This window comes from Mus caroli, unplaced genomic scaffold (genome assembly GCF_978045245.1).
Source record: "Mus caroli unplaced genomic scaffold, Mus_caroli_1 scaffold_11, whole genome shotgun sequence".
Lineage (NCBI taxonomy): Eukaryota > Metazoa > Chordata > Mammalia > Rodentia > Muridae > Mus > Mus caroli.
Window position 1 is genome coordinate 32,108,316 of NW_028227266.1, and position 15,501 is coordinate 32,123,816.

Sequence of the window (15,501 nt, forward strand, 5' to 3'; positions counted from 1 at the left end):
ATAATGTATTAATAATAATTTTCAAATTCTTATTTATTCCTTTTATCCTCATCATTAGAACAGTCCCAACCTCCTGGGATGTGAAGTGACTAGGGATGAGCCCAGCCCAGGACCAGCATCCACTGCTACAAACTAGAATATCAGTAGAAACATGATAAAGACGGAGGGAACATTTTCCCTGTGTAGGCCAGTCCACCCACCCACTGCTGACACCCTATAGTCCACCAGCCCTCCAGGACATTCGGTTCTGGATCTGATACTGTCACTCGTGGCCACTGTCACCAGGTGCTTCCATAGCCCCTCCTACTGTACCTGTGCATTGACTTGAGTTTCCCTGCCCCTCCGTTCCCTGAGAGAGCAGCAGCTCACCCGCCCAGAGGGTGTTCAAGCTGACCTCATATGCAGACCAGCTGGCCATGCCCACAGCCGAGCACAGACATACCCCAGCCCTGCCACTATTTCTCAGCTTAACTCCTTCACCATGGGAGGCGCATGCTGGCGCTGCCTACCTATGAGCTCACTGAGGCTCCAGAAGGTGAAGGTTATGCAAAATTTCCATTAGGCTACACCTTTTCCTCAACCCCAACCCTGCTCCCCTGGGGTAACCTAGCCTCATCAATGCTAAAATTATTAGTAGGGATATGGGGACAGATTGGGAGCCTATCCCTAGCAAACATAGTTTGGAGGCCACAGAGGAGGTTAGAGGCTTCTCACTTCTCCCAGTAACCAAGTTCTGCTTATCCAAGGCTTAGTCTGATGTACGAACACTCAGTACAAATGCAGCCCACTTTACACCTAAAAAGTGATGGATAAGTGCCCCACCCTGTGAGCCCCACCCTGTGGCCAGCACCATGTATTCTGCCACCCAGGTTTCCCTTCCCAGAACAGAACTCATTATCCCCACTGCCAAAGTACTGGAGACCACCCAACCACTGCCTGGTTCCATGCCAGGTTCTTCCTGTAGACAAAAAGTTTACTTCCATAGCTGGTCCCCCCAGGGTACAAATATTAGACCTTCCTGCCCCAGCATGGGACACTCTCTGGGCCACTGAGCATAAGCATCTCCTGAGACCTCTTAGCTACCCTCTTGTCCTCCACCTTTTCATCTGGATCTGTTTCCTACGCTCACATCAGGAATCTGAGCCCAGAATAGTAAGATATGTAACTATAATCTCTGCACTCAAGTTCAAGGTCAGCCTGGGCTACCTAGTGAACCCCTGAGAAGAAGGGGAGAAGAAAAGAAGGAGAGAAAGGGAAGGGGGAGAGGAGAGGACATGGATTTGGTCTCAGACCCTCCCAGCTAACCTTCCTCTGCCCTCTATATTGAGGTCAAACTTGTGGTAACCCTGAAGCAGGCATAGTTCGGTGTCTTCAAAGATGTCTTGCAGCTTCAAAGAGCTTCCAGCCTTTTGAAGTCCACCCCCCCCCACCCGCCCCACATCACAGTACCCTAAAAGACTGCAGAGCTGGCCGGTCCACTTGTAAAATGTACTCTCTCTTCGCAGAATGAGGCTCAAAAGCCATGAGCCTCTGCAGAGAAATACCTATTCCTGCCACAAACTGCAAAGAGCCTGAGAAAACTCAAAACCATGTCAGGCCAAGCTGGAGGTGAGAATTAAGACACTGCCTCATGATGAATCATAAAGGCATTTGTTACCCTCTCACACTTGTACTTTGAGGAAGAAGGGCTTGGGTCAGAGATAAGATTTTGACTCTCTCTTCTTGGGATGCTGGCAAGTGGTGAGTTGGGTAAATTTGCTTGAGGTGGAAAGGTACATTTAAGTGGTTTTCTGGGATTCCCTACGATGGATTTCTGTGGCAGGAGGCCTAGAGAATGTACCTCTGTGGCTTCCTTCCATGGCAGGCAGCCACTGGTGTTACGGCTGTCTTCCTTCACATCTGTCTTTTCCTTGGGTGAGTGGCCTGCACTCAGTTTGGCCTGTTTCCTCTGTACTTGTCTGTCCCTGTATCCTCCTCGCTCATGGTCACTCCACTGCCTCCTCCTTCTGTCCTCTAACAAGTACAGTTTTATAATGCAAAAGGCAGCGTTCCTGGTTGCCCTTTTAAAAGGACTATTGCCGGCATGGCCTGTGTTTACTGTTTAAGCCTTTTAATGAGGTGACCCTTTTTCCTGTGCCCTTGGATTTCTGCAGAGGCTTCTAGGGCTCCAGGCTGTGGGTGGGAAGGTCCCCCACCTGGCCTGATTTTCCTCCTTTCTGAAAGCCACAGCACTCCTTGGGAGGTGCATGTGCTGGGTGGGAGCCTATAGCAAAGCCAACCAGATCAGTTCTGGTTTCTATTTATGGGACCAATGGGGACGCTGGTCTCAGCCTGGCTTTTGAGGGACCAGGATGGCTGCCTCAAGGCTTTAAAGCAACTGAAGCAAATCTGGAGGATTGTGTGTGGAGATCCTTGAGCGCCACCATTAGGAGTAGACCAGATTTTCTGGTTCCCAGTGACAGCAGTGTGACTTGCCACTAGTGGGCTGTCCAGTCTCTGCCACAGTTTTCCCATATGTAAAAATGAAATACTTCTATAGGATCCACTATATCAAGTTACTGTATTAAACTGGATCATGCTAGCAACATAGCAGCCACACACACACACACACACACACACACACACACACACACTAGTCAGGCTGGAACAGACAAGCAGAAGACCCTAAAATAAGGTGAGGGTCAGAAGTAGACAGAAAGCAACAAATCCTGAGAGGGAATGCCCTAGGTGGCCCCCATGGGCACACAGGAACTGACTGCAGGGAGGAGCCAGACTCTGCAACAGGGTTTAGAGGGCTGTAGAAGCCCTCCAGCTGTTCCTTGCCCTCCCTACCCAAACCCTTCCTCTCCCTCATCCTCTCCATGCTGTGTGTTTTGCCTTCACAGGACAGAAAGCACTCCCTCAAACCTTTCCCACGCTGACTGCCCACCCAACATCCTCACACCACCACCAGGAGCTGGCCACGTGCACATGAGCAAGGGCAGTGGGTCTGTCCGTGGCTCGCTGCACAGCCCTCTTGGTCCCCCTCACGCTCCTCCAGCTTCATAAGCTTTCTCTGATCTGTTTGCTTGCTGAATTAGTAAAACAGCCATCTCCCCTCAAACAGCCCCTCCCTGATGAGACAGCACATACATTCTTTCAAGGTTTTATTGAAAATACACAGACCATTCCCTGTCTTAATCTGAAAGGGAAAACAGGGAACTGTTGATTCTTTGTCCCTGACAGTATCTGTCTCCCTTGACCCTGCTCCCTAGGCACCCCTACTGCCTCTGCTACCTCCTCACTAGCACAGTTGTGTGGGTATTCTGGGGTAAGTACCTACTATTCTGTCTTGGGAGTAGGGCTGGATTCAGAACATGGAACAAGATAGTAACAGAACAAGAGATTGAAGCAAGGCTTTTTCACATATTCAGTTACTTATTGAATAGGCAATACCACTAAGAACTCCAATGTCCTGAGTTCTCACCATGGTGGAAAACTCTGAGGTGAGGAGGCATGTTTATAGACATTGCATCAGCTCATTAATCAGTATGCTAACCCTGTGAATCAGCTACTGTAATGTCTCTAACAGACACCCAGCACAGACAGCTAGGGAACTGGCCAGTGCATGATGAAGACAGTAACCAAGTTAGATATCCTATCTCTCACCTCAAGCCACCCTTGCTTCTTCCCAGCAGCATAAGGTCTAAACTAAAGTAGGCCTCCCAGTGTCCTGAACCCCTGAAGGTAACCTCAGGCACCTGCAGGCCTAGAGTCTCCATCTGTGTTAGGGGCAGAGATAAAATGCAATCTCTAGCACAGCATTCTCCAATCCAAACAGCATCACTTCAAGTCTACATCTCTCTCTCTCTCTCTCTCTCTCTCTCTCTCTCTCTCTCTCTCTCTCTCTCTCTCTCTCTCTCTCTCCCCTCTCCTCTTCCTATCACACCATGTGTCTGTGCTACCATGCCACAGACTGGCTGATTGTCAGCCTACTGTCACTGTAACAGATATCCGAAACAATCAACTTGCTAAGAGAAAGAGGTTGGTTTGTTCAGTTTCAGGAGGTTTTGTCCAGGATCACTATCACTTTGCCTGTGCCTGACACATCATGGTGGGGCAAAAAAATCACTTCAAGTCCAGTGACTGCAAGAGAAAGAGGAAGAGGTGAGGGTCATACAACACCTTCTTAGAACACGCCCCTGATAACCCAAAGGCCTCCTATAGATTTCCACCACCTCCAGTAAGAACTAATCTAGAGACGAAGCCTTGAATACTTGGGCATTTGAAAATTCAGGATCCAAGTTGTCCAGACACTGCTGACTCCTGCACTTCTGAAACTGAGAGGACAGATGGCTAGCTTGTGGTCTTTGAGGATGTTAAAGATGGCATGAGCATTGTGGAAGCCATGGAATGCTTTGGGTCCAGGAATGGCAAGACTGGCAAGAAGCTCAGCAGTGCTGCCAGTGGACAGTTTGCTATTGTGTCTCAGTGCATCCTAACAGCAGTCCACGCTTCCATAGCTCGGAAGAGCACCCCTCTACCCCATCTGCCCACAGCACCCCACAACCTTCGTGTTCTCCCTGCAGCTCTTTGAGCTCCATGTTTTCCTCGCTCCCCTCGGTGATGGTTTGAATGAGAATGGTCTCCATGGGCTTATGTGTGTTGAATGCTTGGTTCCCAGTTGGTAGAACTATTTGAGAAGGATTAGGAGGTGTGACCTTGTGGCTAAGTCATGTCACTGGGGGGGGGGGGGGGCTTTGAGGTTTCAAAAGACCATGCCAGGCCCAGTCTCTCTCTGCCTCTTCTCTATAAAAGACTGACATAAGCTCTCAGCTGCTGCTCCAAAACTATGCCTGCCTGCTTGCTGCTATGTCTATCATGATGGCCATGGGCTAACCCTCTCAAACTATTAAGCAATCCTCCAATTAAATGCTTTCTTTTATAAGTTGCTTTGATCGTGGTGTCTCTTCGCAGCAACAGAACAGTAACTAAGACACCCTCCCAGTAGATTGTAGAATTAACTTTATGACTATGAATAATAACTAAAAAATTTTCTAGATACTAACAATAGCACATTCCATATCCTGAAACATTCCTTTTATATTCCTTCCTAAATCTTCTTCGTACAGACCAAAATAGGGATAGAGAGGGTTAGAAGGAGGGAGTGAAGACACCTACATTAATTAACTCACCTACAGGATTGCCAGATAAAATACAGGATGCCCTACTAAGTGTGAACTTAAGGTGGAGATACGAATGTACTAACACAACAAGTATTTTCCTGAAGTCTACATTTTGGGGCATCCTCTGATGATGACTCTGGGAACCTGAGGCACAGTCTAGCTCGGCTACTTATGGGCTGTGTGTTGCTGGGTAAGAAACTTAGCTCCTTGGTCTCTTCACCTCAAGGATGTGCATAGTTTCTGCATGTGCTTTATACAGCCTTCTTGGAGAGTCAAATGATGTCTATAAGGGATCCAGGAACATTTTGCTGTTCTGTAAGCTACTGTTCCTATGAGGACTATTTCCCTATGATCATATCAAAGGAAAAGCACTAAGTAATAGGATCACCATAAAGAAATGATAAGACCTCCACCCGAGAACTGTAGAAGACTTGAAACAAGCCCACAAGTCATTATCACAGAGATGAGTGTCAGTATGTAAGGTATGTGTAAGATGCAACAAGGAAGTGTTCATGTGCCCAAGAGGGAGGATTCTTCTGGTGTGCTCAGGATGGAGCAAGGCACAAGGCAACAAACATCATCTAAGCATGGGCCAGTCATATTTTAAGAATGAGTGACAGAAAGCCAAGTGTGCCCAAGGCTCTCCAGCAGCTCATAGATCAGTGGAGCCAACAGATGGTACATGCACCCAGTGCCACATGTATTAACAGAGGGGGTTTTACAAGTGCCACATGTACCTATGGAGATGGCACATGGTCTCCAAGTATTACAGAGGCTAGAGGAGGAAGAAGACAGCAGGGGTTAAGAATAACAGTTTCTGTGATAATGACCTAAGTCTTAAAGAAAGACCAGGAGTTAATAAGGCCAAGAATAGCCTCTGGGATGATAGAGGAAGATTATGGGATCCTGCCTAGGGTAGACTTGTAATAAGGATTCTCTTAGGGGAGGGAGTGTAGGGCAGTAGGTTGCACACAGGCAGCCTGGTCTCCAGTTGAGCATAGGTCTTGAACCCCGGGGGATACGATGGGTGGTGATTTCCACCTACATGGGACAGAAGGTATTTGATCATGTCTCCTGGACCCCTGGATCCTGTCGAAGTTACTGCCCCCACAGCCCCCACAGGAGAGATGTGTGGCTATAAGTCACGCAGACAATGTCCTAAGCTTTTGGCATTCTGGCTAGACTCCACCCCAACAGTTACCTGACAGCCAGGTATGCCCCTCCCCATAATTACCTGGCAACAGCAAGATAGCCCATCCCACTATAAAAGGGACTGCTTGGCCCCTCCTCCCTCTCTTTAAGCTCTCATCTTTCTTACTCTCATCTCTAGCCCTTCTTCTCTCTCTCCCTCCCTCCCCCCCACAACATGGCCATGGCCAGCCTCTCTCTCTTTCTACCTTCTCTCTTTCTCCCTGCCTTTCTACAATAAAGCTCTAAAATCATAGTCTATGATTTTGCCGGGCGTGGTGGTACACGCCCTTAATCCCAGTACTTGGGAGGCAGAGACAGGTGGATTTCTGAGTTCAAGGCCAGCCTGGTCTACAGAGTGAGTTCCAGGACAGCCAGCCAGGACTATACAGGGAAACCCTGTCTTGAAAAATCAAGAAAAAAAAAAAAAGTCTATGATTTTATGATGTCTCTGCTCATCAAGGCCCGCTGTGCTTGAACGATGGGATAGGCTTTCCCCTAACAAGCTGTGTCTAACCTTCCGCCAGAGGTCTCCTTGCACTCCAGCCACAGACCTGACCAAGGACTCTCACCCTGCCCTCTCCTCCCTTCGGCCCCAGGGCTAGCCAAGCCGCCCCTGGGGGCCCCCACTCTGTTCTCAGCTCTTCTGCGGTGTCCAGTGGTGTCTGGGATGCCCAAGACTGAGAACCTATTACCTAGGACTGCCCCTTGTCTACCACCCTCCGAGCTGGGGTCAGTGACTTCACACAGCCAGACACCCACTCGGGGCCGCATGGAAAGCGTGCAGCAGTCCTTCTGCATCCTCCCGCCCAGAGCACCGGAACTCTGGCAGGACGCAGGTTTTCTCCCACCCCCTTTATCCCCCGCCCCCAGCTCCCTCTGCCCAGCAAGGGAGCACCACAAAACCAGGCTACAGTTGAGAAAGAGAAACTGTCCAGTTCAGCTATGGCCTTAGAGAAAAGGCTGAAGGCCTTGTTGCATGAGACCAACCATGAATACATGAGCAGATTCTTATAATCACCATTTTGGAGCAGTGTAGAGGACAGGGGGCTGGGATGGAGGTCTTGTGAAGGGCAAGGCATTATAACCCAAGCTAGGAACAGTGACTTCCCAGACCAGAGAGCGTGGGGGAGTAGAAAAGGAGAGGCAAACTAGAGCGAGGTTCAGAGACTCAAGAAGGTGTCTAGCCATGCAACACGAAGAGGGTGGAATCCAGAAGGTAGATGGATGTCTTAGTAACTGAACACTGGGGCCACTTCCCCAAATAGAATATAAAGAAGAAGGAGCAGGTCTTGCAGCAGAGAAGGGAAGTTTGAATCATGCTGAGCTATAAAGGCCGAGGGCAACTAGAACCTGATGACTCTGAGACTAGAGATGTCCCTCCCTGGTAGAATGCTTGCCTAGCACACACGAAGGCCTCCCTGATGTTGCATGAAACCCGGTATGGTGTCATACCCTGGAATCCCAACACTCGGAGCAGAGAGATCAGAAGTTGAAGGCCATCCTTGGTTACACAGTGAGTTCAAAGCCAACCTGGGATTCCTGAGACCCTGATGGGCGTGTGGGTTCTGAACTCAGATTCCTGCCTGAGATTTATTTGATTGGCATAAAGATGGCAGCAGAGTACACTTTTGAATGCATGGCGTGGAGAATGAGAAACACCCCTAGGATGAGCAAACCTAGGGAGGGAACCAAACAGAAAGAGCTAAGGATGTTGGGACGATGACTGGAAGGCTGTGTGGGAGGGAATAAAGGGCTTGCTATGCAAGCATGAAGACCTAAGCTCAGATACCAAACACCCATGTAAAAAGCCAGGTATGAAGGAAATGGGTCTAACCCCAGATCTGGTCAAGAGGGGGGTACCAGAGACAGTCAGATCCCAGACTCTATCCTAAGCAGCAAGCTCTAGCTTCAGTGAGAAACCCTGTCTTAAAACATAAGAGAGGCCACTGGAGAGGTGGCTAAGCACTTGTTGCTCTTGCAGAAAACCTGGGTTCAGTTTCCAGCCATGACTTAGTGGTTTACAACCATCTGTAACTCCAGTTCTAAGGGTTCTAGTGCCCTCCCAACCTCCACAAGTACCATACACACGTGGCACACAGAAATGCATGCAAGCAAATATGCACACACACACACACAAAAGGGGGGATTCTCAAGGTCACCCAGTCTGAAACTCTCACTGTAAGCAGGATGGGCTTAAACTCCCAACACTCGTCCAGACTCTGCCTTCTAAGGTGTATGCCTAATGTTTATCAACATTATATTTTTTATTTATTTACTTTCTATACTCCCACCAGACCCAGTGGCTTGTATTCCTAGTGGTTAGAACAGGGCTTGGCATATAATAGGCATATAATAGGTTCTCCATACAAATATTCTAGGTGAGCATTTGGATAGCACTGGACGCCTACCCTGAAAACCAGGTCCACTCTATCTCGATATCCTATCCTGCAATTCTGCGTGTTGGCCAATAGGTGGCGCGTTACGCGTGGCTCAGAGACTGAAAAGAGAAAAATCACAAAAGTGAGCAATCAGTGGATCCGACCTGCAGAAATCTGCATCCATTCACTTAGCAGATGTCACTAAAGCACCAGCCACAAACCTGTCCTGGCCTGTGCTTTCTGGACCTCTCTGAAATTCAGGTTTGAGGAAAAGCAGTGAGATGTTGCCGGGGGGGGGGGGGGGGGGGGGGGGAGTGGGGGGGGGCAGCTAAATCTTCCTGGGAATTACAGTGTCTAGATGAGGGCAGGAGGACCAGAGGCCAATGAGCAGAGCTGTGAGGCTGCAGGAGCTATCTCTGAGAGGCTCAGATTCTAGGAACACATTAGTATACCTCAAGCCGCAGTCTGCGTTCTGATGACATCACCTCCAGCTGTGTGATTCTACCTAAGCAGAGCAGTTTACCTCTTGAACTCAGTTCTTTCACCTGTAAAAGGGAGGTTTTAGTAGATTCTGCTTCAAAGGACATTGACAATGAAACAAGAAACAGTTGACACAGCGCCTTTCACATAATCACCAAGCAAACTTGGCATAATAACCTGGTGACTCTTTACAAAGCCCTCGCCTTGTTCTTTATGACATAAACCTAATCTTCTTAATAACCCGACAGGATAAGTATTTTTTATTACCCCACTTCCCAGATAAGAGGGCTCAATTTGTCAGGTTGTTTAACTTGTCTGTAATTAAAAAAAAAAAAAAAAAAAAAAAAAAAAAAGCTCGTAAATTAACAGTCTATGCCAAGTTCAAGTTCAGCCCAGCAAATAAACATGCCACACTGTGTCCTGTACTACATGTTATACTAAGTATAGAGGATCCAAGACCAGCAAAGTTACCTTGTAGGGGAGAGGCAGCTGGCACAGATACTTCCCTAGGGCAAGCCAGATCTCGAGATGGGAGGGAGCCTGGAATACTGCAGTATAGAGCCAGAAGCTACTTGGTCCAACTGGAAGACTCTGGAAAGATTGGTTGAAAAGAATGGCCTCTTAGCTAGTTTTAAAGGTTGGGAGGAGAAGGGATAGGAGAACCCTGACACCGCAAGCTGAAGAGATGGCACCTTCTCTAAAACAGGGTCTCCTGACCTTAGTGCAGGCAGTCTGCCTCTTCCCCAACCCAAGCTAAGAAAGAATGGAGCTAACATTGGGACGGAGAACCCCAGAGCTATTCTTACTGTCTAGTCCTCCAGCCTCACACTCATCGGCCTGCAATTTCTTCTAACAGACTCTTAGAGCAGTGGCCCTCAATCGTGGATATTCGAAAATGTCCCCGGTCTTTAGCAAGCTCACCAGTGAAGATGTAGCCTCTGGATGCCTCTGGGCATAAGTCTTGAGTTCCTGGGGTCTCGTTATCAGCCCAAAGAGAGGAGTTGTATGGCAACCAAAGGATCCACAGTTCAGGACACCAAGTAGGCATGGGGAGAACAGAAGGATCAAGGGCTGTGGGGTGGGAGAGGGCAAAAAGAAACATTGGCTAACCATTATATAGGGCTGACACTGAGAGAACACAAAGAAAAATCTGAAGCTCTTTTGACGGTTGACTCCAGAGACCTCAGCTGCCCTTCTTCAACTCTAGTCAACACTGGGACTCATGGTACAGCCCAGGCTGCTCCCCAATCCTTCCCCAGAGCTGCCAGGGCAGGAGTTGGGTGGACCCCTGAAAGAGGAAGTATAGACTGTCAACAGGCCTATACTCCCTCAGTCAAACATCTCTGAGCTTAGTCTGCAGCCTCTCTCCAGCCTGTGAATCAGGCAAATCGGGGTTGCTGCCTCTTCTCTGCTAAGAAGCCTCAGGCTCCAAGGAGACAGGCTACGAACCACTTCGAACATTAAGCCTCCTTAGCTCCAGCATCCTTCTCTCTATAGCTTAGAGGTTCCTCCACAATTGTCTATCCAGACCAAGGAAGAACTTTGCCCACCACTCCCCCTAAATGTACCCTGAAAGAGCACACACACACACACACACACACACACACACATGTCAGGGAGGGGAGGAGGGAGAGAGAGACTATAAAAATATGGACCTCATAAAACAATGCCTGTGCTTCCTCCCAAGAGGATCTTTCACTACTTATTCAACAAATGTATATAGATGTCCCTGTGAGTTGAATACTGATCTAGGCACAGCAATGCCACCAGGACCATGACAGATAAGACCTTTCCTGTTCTTTGCTGTTCGGTGATAAAAAAGATAAAATGAGAACTGCAACAGAAAGCCATGGGGGTGTTACACAGGGTGACCAGAGCAAGCCCCTCTGGGGAGACCATGGCACCCTTGTGGACCCTTATGCAGAGGGGCTGATGGGCCAGGGCCTGGGGACGAAGGAAGATGGGTGGACTGGTGTCTTGGGGATACCAGGGATCATGGGTGAAAGTATTTGTGGACAACTCTAAGTGCAAGTCATGTTTCAAGTACAGTGTGGGAGCCCCAGAGGATTTGAGGTAGAACAGGGACAGGACGAATTCAAGTTTTGCATAAACGTCTCCATTATAGGATGGAGAATTCACTGCTGGTCAGTTAAAGATCAGCCCTGTCAAAGCCTAACTTCTGTGAGTTCCCCCCACACTGGCTGAAAGCAAGAAGATGGCCTGGCTGGCTTCCCACCCTTCCTGCTGCCACACAAAGCCTTCTGTGTGGCTGTTGCTGACTCACAAGGCAGTTGTACCCAGATGGCTGTCGGTGGAGCCAGCCATCTGCGTTGACATGGTATCTGAGGAATTCCTGGAAACCCAACCAGGAAACCACTTGGGTGACCAATGGTATGAAACATCCTCACTGTTACCCCAAGACAATGAATCTGGGCTGCTCTGGGGGCAGGGCTGAGTGGGGGAGGGGGTTGACCAAGCTGGTAAACCAAAACCAATGAGTTAAATAAGCTTGACTCTATACAGTTGTCAAGCACAAAAGCAGTGAGCTGACAGCAGCCCAGAATGGGACAACAGTCCTCCAACCCTAGCCCTAGGCAGCCTTCTATCCAACTCATGTTGCAAGGGAAGAAACTTTGGCCACAAGCTCCAGCTCCAAGTTCAAGGTCATCTCAGGGATAAATATAAGGTTCTATGGTGCTTCTAGATACAGAATCTTGTTGCATGGGATGAGGGGTGGGTGTCAGAGGGGAGGCTAGCTTAATATATCAACAAGTAGAAGCTTTACCTGCCTGGATGTGCCTTCCAAATCGTCTTTTCCTTCTTTGCTTCCTCCCTGATAACCTTGGACTAGCCTTTTTCTCTCGGGCCTCAGTTTCTTTGTGTCCATGTAGATTGGACTGTGTAATATCTCCCCATCCTATCCTTCCAAAGAGATGCCCTTGTTCTTTGTAGCAGAGCTCAGAGAGGGTTTTCAGGGGTTCCCCACCCACAGAGGGTGAGCAATAGATGCCTTACACTGCCCACTGTAGGGCAGGTGCCAGAGGAAGGACACTTCAGAAGAGACCGAGCTAGATGCTACCCAAACCCAGGGTGACAGAAAGGTCAACTACAAAGAGGCACCACCTCTATGATGAGGACCTGAATGGGAGTTTCTGCTCCCCTCTGTTCAAGGGGCCAGTTGGGTCAGGTATGTATGTTCACTCTGGTTGGCCCTGTGTGAAGCAGGCTCAAAACCAGAGACTGCCTAGGCTCCACTCCGGTCTTCCCCAGGCCTCAGTATCCCAACAGTTAATGCAAATTTAGTTCCTGACTGACAACAGGAGCAACACCAAAACAGTCAACTATTTTTATCTCCGGATTAATCACAAAAAGGCTAACGCTTCCACCTTCCTTGTGATTAAAAATTAGGAGACCAAACTCTATAGTGGTTCAGGATAATAACCAATCCTGTGAGGGGATGCATGAATAATGCATCTCCAGGCCTGGGCTTCTCTGAGACTTCCTCCCTCCCCACATGGTCCTAGCAATGGGCCCCATCTGAATGGAGAGGTAATGAGTAGCCCCCTACACACACACATACACACACACATACACACACACATACACACACACATACACACACACACACACACACACACACACACATCTCCCATCTGAGCTACAGCTGCCAAGTACGAGTGTTGATTTCTATTCAGCGGATGGCCCCCAAACATCCTCCCTCCTCCCCCACCCCACCCCACCCACTGCGCCCCCCCACCCCTCCCACCCCCATCTGGTGTGCAGCGAGGCGAAGGCCAATCAATAATGCATGGCTACATGAATAACCAGCATGATAACCACTTATTTGGGAAGATGTAATCAGGACCCATTCTGAGGGTGGATGTTTGTGTGTGTGAATGTGTGTGCGTGCCTAAGAACTCCCACAAACACAGCCCTTCTCCGCTCCCGATTCCCCTCATCCCCAATTCTGCTCATGCAATCTCCTCAACACAACACTGGTAAAGCAAGAAGGAGGGGAAGCATAGGGCCTCCAGATGAGTCTAGGAAGAGCGCGCGCGCACTCGCACACACAAACAGGCACACACACACACCTGCACCTTGATCAGAATATAGAACAGCTCTATTCACCTAAGACAAAAGCCCAGAGAAAATCTGGTGCTCAAATGTGGTTCCTCTTCCACATCCTGGTAGAAGCTTTAAAATAACCGGATGCCCAGCATCCAGCTCCAGGCTCTGGGGTCTCATAGATAAGAGATCATGGCAGCCATAAGATTGAAGAAACTTCCTCAGAAGGTTGCCAGCCAACCCGTCTTGTTTCAGTACATGCCAATGCTAGAAGGAGTGCTCACACTCTCTACCTGAAGACACTGACAAGGAGAGGGGAGCCTGCCTTACTGTCATCCTGACCCAGGACACCCTCTGCCAACCACATTTCTTGACTCACCTCTGCAAGGCAGAGGATGCCAAAAGGGTCAAGCAGTCCTTCAGCTCTGGGACCAGTTATTCAGGTCCCAGCCCAACTCATGAGTATGAGTTCATCATTCTTGAGTATGCAACACTGAGGAGGGGACTTCCACTACTAAGAGCTGAGCAGGACCACCCAACTTTCCAGAGAACACTGCAAATCCCAGCCCTCACTGCTGGAGGGGCCCAGCTCACCCCCACTGCAGGAAGCTGAAATCCCTTCCATCAGTCACTAGCCACACCCCCATTGATGGAAACTCCTAATTAACCCCACTTTGCTCTCCGGCCACGCCTACACCAAGGAGGCCACAGGCACTAATAAGAGGGTACACTGGGCACAAGTAGTTATCTTCAGTGTCCAGCCCATACCCGCCTGTATCCTGCAGCCTGGCAGCTCCAGGACCTCCTGGAGAGGCCTGGCTTCAGGGCTATGGGCATAGAAGGTTAGATAAGGCCAACTTCCTCCCTGGGCCAGGATCTTTTTGGTACCCAGAGCTAGTTTTAATAAATGAGTGGTCCCATCTCTAAAGTCCAACAAAGTTGAGATCCTCAAGGAATGGTTCTTCAGAGATGTAAAGCCCGGTGTGATGGCGCACGCCTTTAATCCCAGCACTCGGAAGGCAGAGGCAGGTGGATTTCTGAGTTCGAGGCCAGCCTGGTCTACAAAGTGAGTTCCAGGACAGCCAGGGCTACACAGAGAAACCCTGTCTCAAAAGCCAAAAACAAAACAAAACAAAACAGAGATGTAAGAACTGAGCCAGGGTTCTGCCAGGACCAGAGAGTCAGAAGAGGGATAACCAACCTGAAGTCTTGCTGGTTTGGGTATACTGGCCTAGCCAAACATTGGGTTCTCCTGCATGTTAGTGAAGTCCAGTGGACTAGGTAAGGGGCTGACAGAGAGTAGAAAGGCAAGCAGGTTCTGAGCTATAGCTAGAAAACACTGAAGCCACAATCAAGGGTGTTTGCTGAGGGTCAAGTCAGAGGGGTGGCTTGACCCTTTGCTCTAGAAGATCTTTGCTAATCACCCGCCCACCCATCTGCCCTTCATTCTTTAGAATATGCAAAGTTCCCACCTCCACTGTAGCAGGAGAGTCTCTGAGTCCCTTCCATCCTCTGGGGATAACTGAATAGACCCACCAGTAGAAGAGATAGAGGTTTCTCAAGGGACAGTCTCTTCGGATGGTCTTCATGGAGCCCTGCCTCCTCTATGGCTTGTCCATGGAGCAATAAAGGCCTGGGGAACTCCATCCTACAGTGCGATCTTCATGGGAATCCAAGGTGGTTCATTAGAGCCAGTGGATGTCTGTACTGATGCTTCAAGTCATGGAGTTCTGTGTTGGCCCTGCAAGGGGACTTGCTCCACAGGAAGGGGACAATCCCATGTCCTTCCCTTTTTGGCATTCTGGTTATTTGATGGAGCCACCAATTACCAACCACACTGTTACATGTAGGGGGGGAAGTAATCTCAGGTTAGGGAGGCTCCTTCTGAGTAGGAATGAAGGTGCAGGGGCAACTGTGAAGGGCAGAGATCAGAAAAGGCAAGGAATGCAAATTCTAAAGATCCAAAGACCTGTTCTGTCATCTGTGATGGAGGGGGCCTCAAGGGTCAGCCCCAGTTCTGCCATGCATTCACCATGTGACCTTGAACAAGTCTCTTGGTGAACCTCTGTTTCCAGGTCTTTGTAATTGGATTAAAAATACTGTCTTCCCTGCAAAACTGTTGTGAGAGATGCGGCAAAACTTGGCAAAAAGAAAAAAAGAGAGAAGTGTTGGGACTGGGTTGATGGTGCGGTTATTAAGAGCAGGTACTGTTCTTCCAAGAA

At 49.0% G+C, this 15,501-nt stretch overlaps 1 protein-coding gene across 7 annotated transcripts in view; it reads left to right on the plus strand.

Moving 5' to 3' along the window:
• The window catches only part of Kirrel3 (kirre like nephrin family adhesion molecule 3), a 573,977-nt gene that overhangs the window by 511,150 nt on the left and 47,326 nt on the right, over nt 1-15,501 (plus strand). The gene's annotated exons all lie outside the window — the stretch shown is intronic.